Source organism: Heptranchias perlo, chromosome 20 (genome assembly GCF_035084215.1).
Source record: "Heptranchias perlo isolate sHepPer1 chromosome 20, sHepPer1.hap1, whole genome shotgun sequence".
NCBI classification, from domain to species: Eukaryota; Metazoa; Chordata; class Chondrichthyes; order Hexanchiformes; family Hexanchidae; genus Heptranchias; species Heptranchias perlo.
In genome coordinates this window covers 45,373,821-45,387,022 of record NC_090344.1, presented here as the reverse complement: position 1 = coordinate 45,387,022, position 13,202 = coordinate 45,373,821, and positions in this window count along the sequence as shown.

Genomic DNA, 13,202 nt, shown 5'->3' with positions numbered 1-13,202 from the left:
CCTTTTTAAATTTTGATTTTTTTTTTGCTGCTCATGCTACAATGTTGTATCTTACATTTTTTCTGCCTGTTTTTCATGTGATGGGTGTTATCACGGTGCACTATGGATCTTATTGTTTTACAGGAAAGGGATGGAATCTACAATTCCATTTCATATTTGGAACCCAATCTTGCACACCAAAAATGTCAGTTTCTCTATTACACAGTTCACTATTATTAAATTGGTCTTTCCCTGTTGTTGTCAAACCAGATTCAAAACAAAATTCACAATCCACCACCGCATTGACAACCTTTTTAACAGTTAGAAATGTTAACTGGCTTGTTTTTTATTCCCATTAATAAAATTACATTCTCACAAATTAAACATTTAAAAAATGCATAATTCTGTTAGCAGGTTGTAAATTACGATAAAAGGATTGGAGAATTAGCATACGAGAGAGATGGGCTTCAGTGGGCCTTTTTTTAATCCATGACTTTTCTTGTCTTAAAAAAGGGGGCACTTTATCTGTAAAAGCCAATTGAAAACAACAATTTAAAATAGTTCCAACAAGATAAAAAGAGAAAAAAAAGTGAGATATAAAAGAGAAGGGTAAATTAGTGCTCCTTTCATACTGCATTAAAGACACAGCATCAGCTCAACTTTCACAATGATGCAAGTGAGGATGCACGTCGCCATTGTCTGCTCATAGAATTGTAAACTTGGAGATGGTAGAGCAGTATGCATGGGTACTGTTTACCTGCAATTTTTTAATGATTGAAAAGAGCTGAAATGATAGCTTTTTTTACATGTTAAAATGCAAATGGTGGCAAAGTACATAAAAGCTTACCTCTATTGGCAAGGCTTCACACCAGTTGCTAATGCCCAGGGAAGTCTGCTAACAGTGCACTTCACCAGTATTTGCCCATTGTCTAACTGATTTTTGGTGTTGAGCTGTTCTGTGATCCCTGGTGGCAAGTGTACATGTGTGGACATCAGGTGAGGATTGACTTGGTTGCTATACCCCTTCATGAACGAATAACCTGCCAATACTCAAGTGTCTAGGCTCACACATAAAAAGTACCCACTTTAGTAAGGTTTCAGTGGGTTGCTGGCATCTATATTCCCTCACAAGTCAGCGCTTTCAAGAGAAAATTGGATAAAAAACAGCATACTTGTGCAATAGTATTTGTTTGCATGAATGAGGCTAATCAGATTACAGTAGTGATAACACTGTCCCTCACCCCTCTGTGAAATATATTTGAATTATTTAATGATGACCAGCAGATAAATACATCATACTTGTACATGACCTCAATCATTACCACAACCTTTGCTGAAGGAAAGAGACAACTTATAACAGGACCCTGTGCAACATGCAGGTGGTAGAGGATACGCAACACTTTTCATGAAGTAGGATTTTCATCTCTGCAGGCAAGTCATGACCTCAAATGCTGCATGCGAATAACAAAAAGCTTCAAATGTTTAGACGAAAATCAGTTTATCATACTTTGTGTATATCTCAGAGTGCTTGCTCATTTAGTTTAATTGAAAAGTTAAGACAAATATCGGGGAGGACATCACAAAGCCAAGTTTGCGGTAGCAACTGGGAATACAGAAATTATGTTCAGAATTAAACAGCCCATGCAAGTGTGCTAAATAAACTTAGTATGTAACAGCTGGCCAGCACTGAGATACAGTCATTAGCTCCACAACTGGAGGCCAATTGGATAACTCTGTGCAGTATACATAATGTAATTCATCTCTGAAGTGAATTGATTCTCACTCTTGGCCATCTTACATTCTGTTGAAGTGAACCTTTTTAATGTTAACAAATAGTACACACTGGTTTGTACTTTTTTAACATTATAACTGCACATTTTTTATCGCCACAGTTCAAAGACCTACATATGGGAGAAGTGCAGCAGTCTATGGACTTGAAATTCCGCCATTTGATAATCTTAGCAGAAAAGTCAGAGAGCATAAAATGGGAACCATAGTCACACTAACATTATTTGCAAAAAATAGCCAGAGGAGAAATTTTATCCCCATGTGTCAAAAAGTACAGCAGACTTTAAGAATAAATATTTTAAACAACATTACTTCATAATATTAAGCTGAGTAATAAACAGCACACTTTTGTTCATTTTTATGCTTGGGGATATTAGCAGTGTGCAATGGATCACTTTTCCACTTCAAACACACAGTGGCAGCTGGCTAAAATTGACCTGCGCGTGTTTGCCAGCTCCAAGCATACCCAGGTCGGGTATAGCCTACTGCAGAATGAAGCCTCTACACTGTCCCAATAAAATGTTTTTGGCCACAGCCTTAGAAGAGCACACCTTAATGCAGAAATTTCCATTTCCGACATCAACCAACCGTATAACTTGAAGCTCAGATTGCCAGTTCAGTGCCAAATTCGGGACATCGTTGTATGGTGACCCCGCACTCACAAGCAAATGGGCTGACACTGCCCAAATTCATTTCAAGCAGGATCCTTGCACCCAACAGTAAGAGGATGCTTTCATTCCATTTCAGTCTGGGCTGGTTTGAAAGTCCGGTCCTAAAGGTAAAAGGACAGTGCGCAAATTCACAGCATTTCCCAGTTCATTCAAATAGCACTTTTCATTTTCCTCCCCCCTTCTTTTCCTGCCTGACTATCTCCTCATTACTGCACTATGGTTCCATGGTGTCAGAGCCCGTCAATACCTCTCCCAAATAGCCATTAGTCATGTGTGGTCTGGAACAGTGAGGTTCAGAGGACCCTTGATAAGTGAACCTTATCCTTCACACACAAAATGCACTTCCATTAGGGATCACTAGATGGCAAGAAGGAGCTGGCTGATTTTACCCTCCTCAACACTGAGGCCAACTGCACTGTTCCAATTGCTGCCCCAATAGATATCATGCAAGGAATCTTACAACACCAGGTTATAGTCCAACAATTTTATTTTAAAATCACAAGCTTTCGGAGATTACCCCCTTCGTCAGGTGAATGAGTGAAAGGTTCTCAAATCGCATATCTTATATTAGGCTGGGACAGCATCACACCAATCAAAAGGTGTCGTTGTTGTTCAAACAGGCCAGTCACGGAGAACAGTACGTCCCAGTACACTGAATATACATTGTGTCAGTTACACAGACAGAGAGAAAGAGACCCAAATGGCAGAGAGAGAGAGAATATTAAAAACCAATAATTTTTTTTCCCTTTTGCTGGTGGGGTTACGTGTAGCGTGACATGAATTCAAGATCCCGGTTGACATGTATGCTCAAGCTGTCAGGAGATACATCAATGCCAGATTCATCAGCCGCACTCACAAGGCAGTCCAGAATGTCACCCGAGCACAACGCAACGCCATCAACGCTCTCAAGACCAACCACAACATCGTCATCAAACCAGCGGACAAAGGAGGAGCCATTGTCATACAGAACAGAGCGGACTATTGCAAAGAAGCATACCGACAACTGGACAACCAGGAACACTACAGACAGTTACCCGCAGATCCGACCAAAGAACACACCCACCAGCTCAACAAACTGATCAAGACCTTCGATCCAGACCTTCAAAGCATCCTACGTGCTCTCATCCCACGTACTCCCTGCGTGGGAGACTTCTACTGCCTCCCAAAGATACACAAAGCCAACACACCCGGACGAACTATCGTATCAGGCAACGGAACCCTGTGTGAGAACCTCTCTGGATACGTCGAGGGCATCCTGAAACCCATCGTACAGGGAACCCCCAGCTTCTGTCGCAACACTACAGACTTCCTACAAAAACTCAGCACCCACGGACCAGTTGAACCAGGAACACTTCTCACCACGATGGACGTCTCGGCACTCTACACCAGTATCCCCCACGATGACGGCATCGCTGCAACAGCCTCAGTACTCGACACCAACAACAGCCAATCTCCAGACGCCATCCTACAACTCATCCGCTTCATCCTGGATCACAATGTCTTCACCTTCGATAACCAGTTCTTTACCCAAACACACGGAACAGCCATGGGGACCAAATTCGCACCCCAATACGCCAACATTTTCATGCACAAGTTCGAGAATGACTTCTTCACTACACAGGACCTCCAACCAACGCTATACACCAGATACATCGACGACATTTTCTTCCTATGGACCCACAGCGAAGAATCACTGAAGAGACTGCACGATAACATCAACAAGTTCCATCCCACCATCAAACTCACCATGGACTACTCCTCAGAATCGGTTTCTTTCTTGAACACACAAATCTCCATCAAAGACGGGCACCTCAGCACCTCACTCTACCGAAAGCCCACGGACAACCTCACGATGCTCCACTTTTCCAGCTTCCACCCCAACCACGTCAAAGAGGCCATCCCCTATGGACAGGCCCTACGAATACACAGGATCTGCTCAGATGAGGAGGAACGCGATGGACACCTACAGACGCTGAAAGACGCCCTCGTAAGAACGGGATATGACGCTCGACTTGTCGATCGACAGTTCCGACAGGCCACAGCGAAGAATCGCATAGACCTCCTCAGAAGACAAACACGGGACGCAACCAACAGAGTGCCTTTCGTCGTCCAGTACTTCCCCGGAGCGGAGAAACTACACCATGTTCTCCGCAGCCTTCAACATGTCATCGATGACGACGAACACCTCACTAAGGCCATCCCCACGCCTCCACTACTCGCCTTCAAACAGCCACCCAACCTCAAACAGACCATCGTTCGCAGCAAATTACCCAGCTTTCAGGAGAACAGCGTCCACGACACCACACAACCCTGCCACGGCAACCTCTGCAAGACATGCCAGATCATCGACACGGATACCACCATCACACGAGAGGACACCACCCACCAGGTACATGGTTCATACTCCTGTGACTCGGCCAACGTTGTCTACCTCATACGTTGCAGGAAAGGATGCCCCGGAGCATGGTACATTGGCAAAACCATGCAGACACTGCGACAACGGATGAACGGACACTGCGCAACAATCGCCAGACAGGAGGGTTCCCTCCCAGTGGGGGAACACTTTAGCAGTCAAGGACATTCAGCCACCGATCTTCGGGTAAGCGTTCTCCAAGGCGGCCTTCGAGACACACGACAACACAAAATCGTCAAGCAGAAGTTGATAGCCAAGTTCCGCACCCATGAGGACGGCCTCAACCGGGATCTTGGGTTCATGTCACGCTACACGTAACCCCACCAGCAAAAGGGAAAAAAAAGTTATTGGTTTTTAATATTCTCTCTCTCTCTGCCATTTGGGTCTCTTTCTCTCTGTCTGTGTAACTGACACAATGTATATTCAGTGTACTGGGATGTACTGTTCTCCGTGACTGGCCTGTTTGAACAACAACGACACCTTTTGATTGGTGTGATGCTGTCCCAGCCTAATATAAGATATGCGATTTGAGAACCTTTCACTCATTCACCTGACGAAGGGGATAATCTCCGAAAGCTTGTGATTTTAAAATAAAATTGTTGGACTATAACCTGGTGTTGTAAGATTCCTTACATTTGTCCACCCCAGTCCATCACCGGCATCTCCACACCAATAGATATCAGTTTAGCAGCACAGACCAGGGATTGAGCTTAGGAACTCCTTGGTTTGTATGGTTCAGCTATTTGTTTCCATAAGCAGCTGATTCATCAGAGGCTGGGGCAGATAAATAATAACAACCCAAACTTCATATAACTGTGACCAGAAAATGGTGGTAAGAGTCAATGGATATAAAAGACAAGGCAGACAATCATTTAGGATTAATTTTGCAGCTTTGAAATATGCTATTATTAACCTTTGGAGTAATGCACCTTAAAATAAGCAAGACATTTAAACAGAGAAATGTGCATCATGTTAGGCCATCAAAGCATTGCCACTCAAATCAAGCCAATGTTTTTTGAAAATTATGTGTAAAAACAAAAATGAAACAGAAGTAAAATAATGGGAGATGTGCATGAGCCACTATATGTGCTGCAGTGCAAACTTTTCCAGTGTTTCTTGCTATTTAAGACTTTGAGTTTTATTTTTAAGCTTAAATGTGCAAATGGTGGAACATGAACTGAATTTTCAAAGTGAGGCGGTTTGGGAAGCAAGCCAGTGTAGAAACTTACCAGTGTGGCTGCAATATCCCCTTAAATAGCAAAGCTCTAAATAATTAAATTCTTCAAGTTGCCTCTGCTCTAACGAACAGTTCCAAAACTAACCTTAACTGATACAACTCCAGTGTACAATCATTGTATAAGCTATTGTTATGAACACGGGCCAATGTTAAAAAGAGGCGCCTTAAAAGGAAACCTGGGATACACAAGCGCCTGTGTATCGCCTTCCTTTAAGATTGTGAAACAATAGCGGACCTTAGGAGTTCAATACAAGGAAACAGCTGAGAGCTTGCAATGACCAGAACTGCTTCATCTCCAGAACATTTTATATGGATGCAGAAAATAAATGTTGCTACACCCAAGGGTGGTGGGGATGCTTCTTGCAGACAAATTGTATCTTTGTTATGTAACTGTTCTTGTTAAAACAAAAAACAAATTGTTTTTAGTGTTTATTACTGGGAGGGGGAAAGAGAGCATATTGTCATTCCATCAAATAACCTGCAAGGTAATTTGTCCAGCTATGCATTCACAAATATGAATAATATCATGGTCAGCAATACAAGAATTTTGTTGCATCACTAATCACATCTGCTCAATTATGTTCAATTAAAAACTCAAAAGAAAATCCTTCCAAAAGATTGAATTGTGGAACATATGATGCAGCATAAATTTGCCCTGCTGCCTAACATGTTGGCCATCGTGAGTCAATCCTTCCTTGCATAAAGCTGAGAGGTCTTCCTTTCTCAGGGTGCCTGTTATCCCAATTTCGACTGCTGCATTTACTGTGTCCATGACAAGAATTCACCCCACAAGAGGCCTGCGAGTATCTTCGTGATCACACTTGTATCTGTATTGGGTTTTACCAGTAGTGCACTTTTTATGAAGTGAATTATACTTCACTGATTATGCTTGGGGGAATATTTTACACGACAGATTTTAAAAAAATGTTTTATAGGTTTTAATGACTGCCAATTAAAAGGCAGCTTCGACTTGATTTTCCTGTGGTTGATTTTGTGAAACAATTACGATTACACACCAGGTGCTTCACTCTATGGTAAATAATGAGGCTGAGTAGAAAGAGAAAGACTGAAGGGCACAAGATGTTAACTCTGTCCCAATGCAGCATAATCCACTTGCAAAATATCACTGTTACCCACCACTTTTAATATGTTCAGAGGAAAGAAAGTCATTTCCAAAGCAGACTGAGTCTCCTATGGATAAAAGCCTGCATCTTCCAGAACGTGTCATGAATGGGATAGCATGCCACAAGACAGTTACCCCTGAAGTATAGCAAAGTGCATCAGCAGCCAAGTGGGATGCCCAAGGATATACGACTTGATGTATTTGAGAATGTTTGCAATATGGAAAGAAAATTCTTGTAACAGCACACAAAAATCAAAGTCTGAAAATGTAAAACAGGATGCAATTCTCATTTTACAAGTGATGTCAATAAATAAATAAGGCTAATAAATAACTGCACTATTTATTTAATGCGCCAGGTATCAGAGGCAACAGGTAGACATAGATTTTTTTAAATGTGTTTTGAGAAAAATAATTTTAATTTACACATATTTTGCTGCAAACATTTAAAAAATATAACATTTAATAAAGTTTAGTATGGATGTAAAATGCATAATTTAAATCTTTATATTTATAAAAAAGAAAAAACTCTATTTTCAATATGGAGCTACAATAATATCTGATAAATGATTTCCCTATTTAGGTAGAATTATATCTCAATTTAATTTTTGTGCAAAATTATGATTACACACCATGCTTTCATTCTGTGATAAATATGAGGCTGAGTGGAAGGAGAAGGTCTGAAAGTCAAAAGATGTTAACCCTGTCCCAATGTAGTATACCCCACATACAAAATATAGTGATTATTGTTACCGTTAGGGCTTTCTCCCACCACTTTTAATTTGTGTTCATAGAAAAAAAACATTTCCAAAGCAGACCGAATGTCCTTTGCGTCAAAACCTGCATCTCCTATAACGTGTCATGAATGGAATTGCATGCCATGAGATGAACAGTTAACCCTTAAGTACAGCATAATGCACCAGCAGCCAAGTCCGACACCCACCATATTTTACTATCTACTCTGAAAGGCAGCAGATACCACACTGTTAAACCATTACATTCAGGCTAAAACTGATAAATTTATTTGCAAGATAAATTCACTGAAATGGAAAAAACACAAAGAAACTGAAGAGTACAGTACTGGATTTACGCAGGATATACATATCTTTGTAGTTCTTTTCCGTTACTTCTGGCTGAATCCCTGGTCGTACGTTAAGTGGAAGGTGGCTTAAGTGGTGCAAGCAGTGTAAAACAGGGAACTGGGGATCAAAGGCTGCTCCTCAGAATTATTTCTATGTCGTTATTTTGATCCTGAAACAGGATCATTTGACAATCAAAACAATTCATCACAGTGATCAGGAAATTAATCATTTCTAACACTTATGTAGATATGGTATGAAAAGTGTTCTGATGGTCCTTCTGTTTTTGACATCTGACAGCAATTGAAATCACATCTCCAGTTCTTGCATAATCAGAGCTTTTACCTCTTGGACTTGAGGGAGCAAAGATGGGGGCAAAAGAAGGGGCAATGACTAGGGTGGGAGAGAGTAAGGGTCTTACTGGAGACAAGGACATTGATGGTGGAGGTGAGGAAGTGGTGCAAGCAGATCAAAAGCTGCAGAAATATCATGATGAATTGAGGACCAAAGGCTAGACAGTTGGAAGTTTGAAAGTGCAGTTGCAAGTGATTTGGGGGACAGTTTGTCCCAGAGGTGAATACAGAAGGAAGTGGGGTGGGAAGGGGCTAAGATGGGTACGAGCGTTGAGGGATACAAGGAAGTGGGAAGAGATGGCTTTGTCTGTGACCTGAGCAATGGGAGTAGAGAGGCTATGTGAAATGGCAAGGTTGAAGGAGTGGCCGTGAAGGTGGGTAGGAGAGTTTATATGGAGGAAGAGGTTAAGGGAGGACAGGGGGGCAATGAAATCAGAGAAAAGACGACAAGGCGAGTTGAGATGGAGATTGAAATCACTGAGGATGAGGAATTGCTCAGTGCAGAGGGTGAGGGAGGAAAGGTAGGGTGGGGCTTGGTAGAGAATTAGGATTTTAAAGGAGAACAAGGTGAAGTAGTCAAAGCAAGAGAATGTACCAGAAAAAAAAAGGGGGACACCAAGGTGTGATTTGGTGATAAGGGCCACACTGCCACCCCTGTGATTTGGGCATGGCAGATGGTGGAAGGTATAGTCAGGCAGAGAGACTTCATTAAGGGGCAAGGTATCACCACCCATGAGCCAAGTTTTGTCAAGGCCATGATGTCAATGCAATTATCCACAGTATGGTTGTGGATGGCAAGGGCCTTGTTTGTGAGTGAACAGACATTCTGGAGGGCTGGTGAATGTTGACCACTGGCAGAGTGGGTTATGCCAGTAAATCAAACATTTCCCTATATAACAACAGTGACTACACTTCAAAAGTGATTTATTGGATGTGAAGTGCCTTGAGACATCTTGGAGACATGATAAGACACTATATAAATGCAATTTATTTATTTTAAATATTAAAAATTACTTAAAAGTCAATAATTCAGTGACTTCATTAAAACTGTTGAATAGTTTATTGTATCCTGAACAGTCAAAGTATATAAGAAATAATTGTTTTAATTGTTCAGAAATTAATCACATGTGCTGCAATCAATCCATTGCTATTAATCAACTGCATTTATCATTGACCATTACAGCACAGAAGAAGACCATTGAGCCTACAGAATTTGTGCTGACGCAAGCCCTTTAATCAGAGCTCTTCTTCAATCTCATTTGCATTCCCCTCCCATTATCTTTTTATATTCTTTCTTTTAATTAGGATTAATTCATTTTAAATTATGTTGTAGTTTATGCCTCAACAGCTACTTGTGGTAAAGCATTATTATATTCTAATAATCCTCTCTGTGAAAAAAATGAAATCAATGGAATGAAAATGAAAATCAGACGGGTTCAAAAAAATGATCTGCTCACACACACATTTATACACACACACGAGAACTAATTCTTAGCATTGCAGAAGATGGGCTTCAGATATCTAAGCATAGTAGTAACTCAAAACTTTACACAAAATTTCCACCCTCTCCCAGTTAACACATACACTAAATTCAATAAATGTAACAGCCCATTTCCAGGAGAGGCAAGTTCAATCTTGATGAATATACTCCCTGCCTTCTCTCCCTATTCAAGATGTTTCCTCTTAGACTCCTGCCACAGCAGTTTCAGGAACCGAGGAATCAAATCTTAAAATTTGCTATCAGGAACTAAGAGGTTCAAATGGGCGACAACTCCCAAACTCAAGCACAATGACCCCAGGGAATCAGACTGGAATTTGCACTGTAACCTAGAGGCTAAGCTTTTTTTAGGGCTTCTTAGCGAAGAACAAAAGGTCTTGTGGTACACAAGCAAGCATATCTCTCATTCCTCACATAGTGCTCCCCCTGCAATACAGTACAATTCCTTTCCACAAGATGTGGGTGAAACTCCAGTGGAACATTCGCCAATCAGTAAGGGCAGTGTATGGCGTCGACTTAAATCAAGATGTTCACCAGTGCCCAAACACCACTTACATTTTGGCTTTTTGCCAACTTTAAAATAGTTCAGAAAAGGTTTGGAAAGTTCTTACATGGTCCAACCAACCACACAGAATTTTTTTAAAGTTTGCGTCAATTTGGATTGTCTCAATTAAGTCTGAATTGTTGGCAAATATAGTAACGAGGGAAGTGAAAATATTAACTGTATAAAGGTTTGGTTTATAACTTGCGTAGTGACAGAAAGTCGTTTTATCGATAGGCGCCGAAAGAAAAGCTGCGGATTGTGAAAGTTCCATCAATACTCAGCACTCAGGAGAATTAAACATGTGTTTTAGTTACGGAGGCTACAAACAGGGCAGTAGCTATGTAACTTTTTGTTGCAGTCGAGACAGGAAATGCTTTGTGGAGTTGAGATAAGGGAATTTCTTAGGAGTTGATAGGAAATATTGGGCTGCCAAGGTCTTTCAAGTATTCTGGCCTAAGTAGAAGACTGCCATAAAAGGTAATATCCAAAATACATAAGAATTTTCAAACTAATATATACCTGACAAAGCTGACTTAAAACAGGCGGCTCCACAGATCTCAACTATACCTAAATGTTACTTTCTGTTCTTGTGCATTTGCTGACTTTGGAGTCTTGTGCATCCTACCCACCGCGCCCCCACCCCTACTCTTTGACCAAACTTTTGGTCACCCCTTCGAATATCTCCTTTAGCTTGGCATCTACTTATGTCTGATTATTCTTCTGTGAAATATCTTGGGATGTTTTTCTCAATTAAAGGCACCATATAAATGCTATTTGTTGTTGTGGATTCCAAACAGATCACATATGACATGTGGGTCCAAAATTCCAACTACTAGTTTACATTATAGTTTGGAGTTGTTTTTCACCTTTTCAACTCAGCACTGTTAAATTGAGAGCAAAAATGAAGCAACATTTGTCAATCTATTATTCTCAGCTGCCTCAGCATGCATGGAGGATATGCAACAAGTTAGATTAGACCATAGAAAATGGATAATTACATTTTCCTGTCAAAGATTTCCACTAATTACCGACAGATTGACAAAAATGTTATTTGATCAACACATTTGTGAGCTCATGTGAAACATCACTGGATACTCCAATAATCACCAATAATGATTTTTGACATCTATCAACATTGAGAGGTCAGTGTTGCAGCCAAGAAGGTGGAAAAAACACAATGCAATCACAAAAAATCAATTGTGATTGGAATCCATCAATTCAGAGAAAGCAATTACTGATGAGACTTAATTCAACAGTTGTGAATAACGCAGAGTCAGATGAGTTATTAGCCAATTATTAATTAAAAGATGTGGAGAAAGATTTTGTCTTCTCCAATTTTATGGTTCTGTACAGTTTATGGCTTCAAGGCTTTGTGCTCCAACACTCTTAAACTTGGCCTCACTTCTTATAAATAAATCAGCGACAGCAAATCCTGCCAGAGGTTACGAATAAATACTGTTTAAGCAATCCTAAAAGTAGGCTTGCTCAATATGATAAACATGGGGGAAGCCAAGTCCAAGGACATTCAATGGACTAATATGATGTTTGGCAATTGTAGCAGGTTATAAAGAACCTACTCAGTCAATACGTTATCTGATATCTTCGTCACAAAGTACCCAGTTGATAGTAAGCAACCACAACAAACACTTTTGCACAAAATTACTTACACAGGGGAAAGGATGGTGTATTGGAATAGAAAACTGTCCTGTTACCTCTGGGCCCAGAGCTTGAATGTTACCCCCACTGATGGGGTTTGCCCAGTGTTGACAGCTCTGCTTGCAGCTGAGAGAGCAACAGAGAAAGAGGACTTTGAGTCCAAGTTTGAGATTTTCAGTCACAAGTCAGCTACAAACCTAGGATATCACTTTGGTTGAAAAACATAAGCATATTTAGAAGTGGCAAATTACAGTGGATCACTAGGTCATAATTTACTCCAAGCGATTGACTTGTAACAACTAAAGCAGCTGCTCCTAGTCACAGATTTTCTTCAGTTCTTCTCATCGTGACCATGTCATTTTCCTAGTCACAAGAGGAAGATGCTCAATTAGCCGATTGCCAGTCAGAAGTCACCTGGCGAAGGCAGCTAAAAATCATGAGGAGGACTGAGCGGTGCACTGGCCTTTTCTTTCTGGGATTAGGCTCAAGTTCTAGCTAGACTGATGGAATGAAAATTTCCTCTGTCTGCTGAATATAACAGTCCTACTATGATAAAATAACGTGGGCTATGTCAATCCAATCCATAGTGGGCACAGGCCCACTGCATAAAACTCCACCGACACTAAATTGGCAATCTCGTAGAAAGAGCTCATGTGGGAAATGGAAATATATAGTTGAGGCAGAATAGAAAAAGCTATATAGAATATTACCATACTACAACTTGCATTTATACAGCACCTTTAACGTAGTAAAATGTCCCAAGTTATATAAATATAACTGAACTACCATGCTATAACTGACCTACGGTTGCTTGATAGAAAGTGTTCTGTTCTCCAACACGAATACATCTTGAAGAGCAAAGAA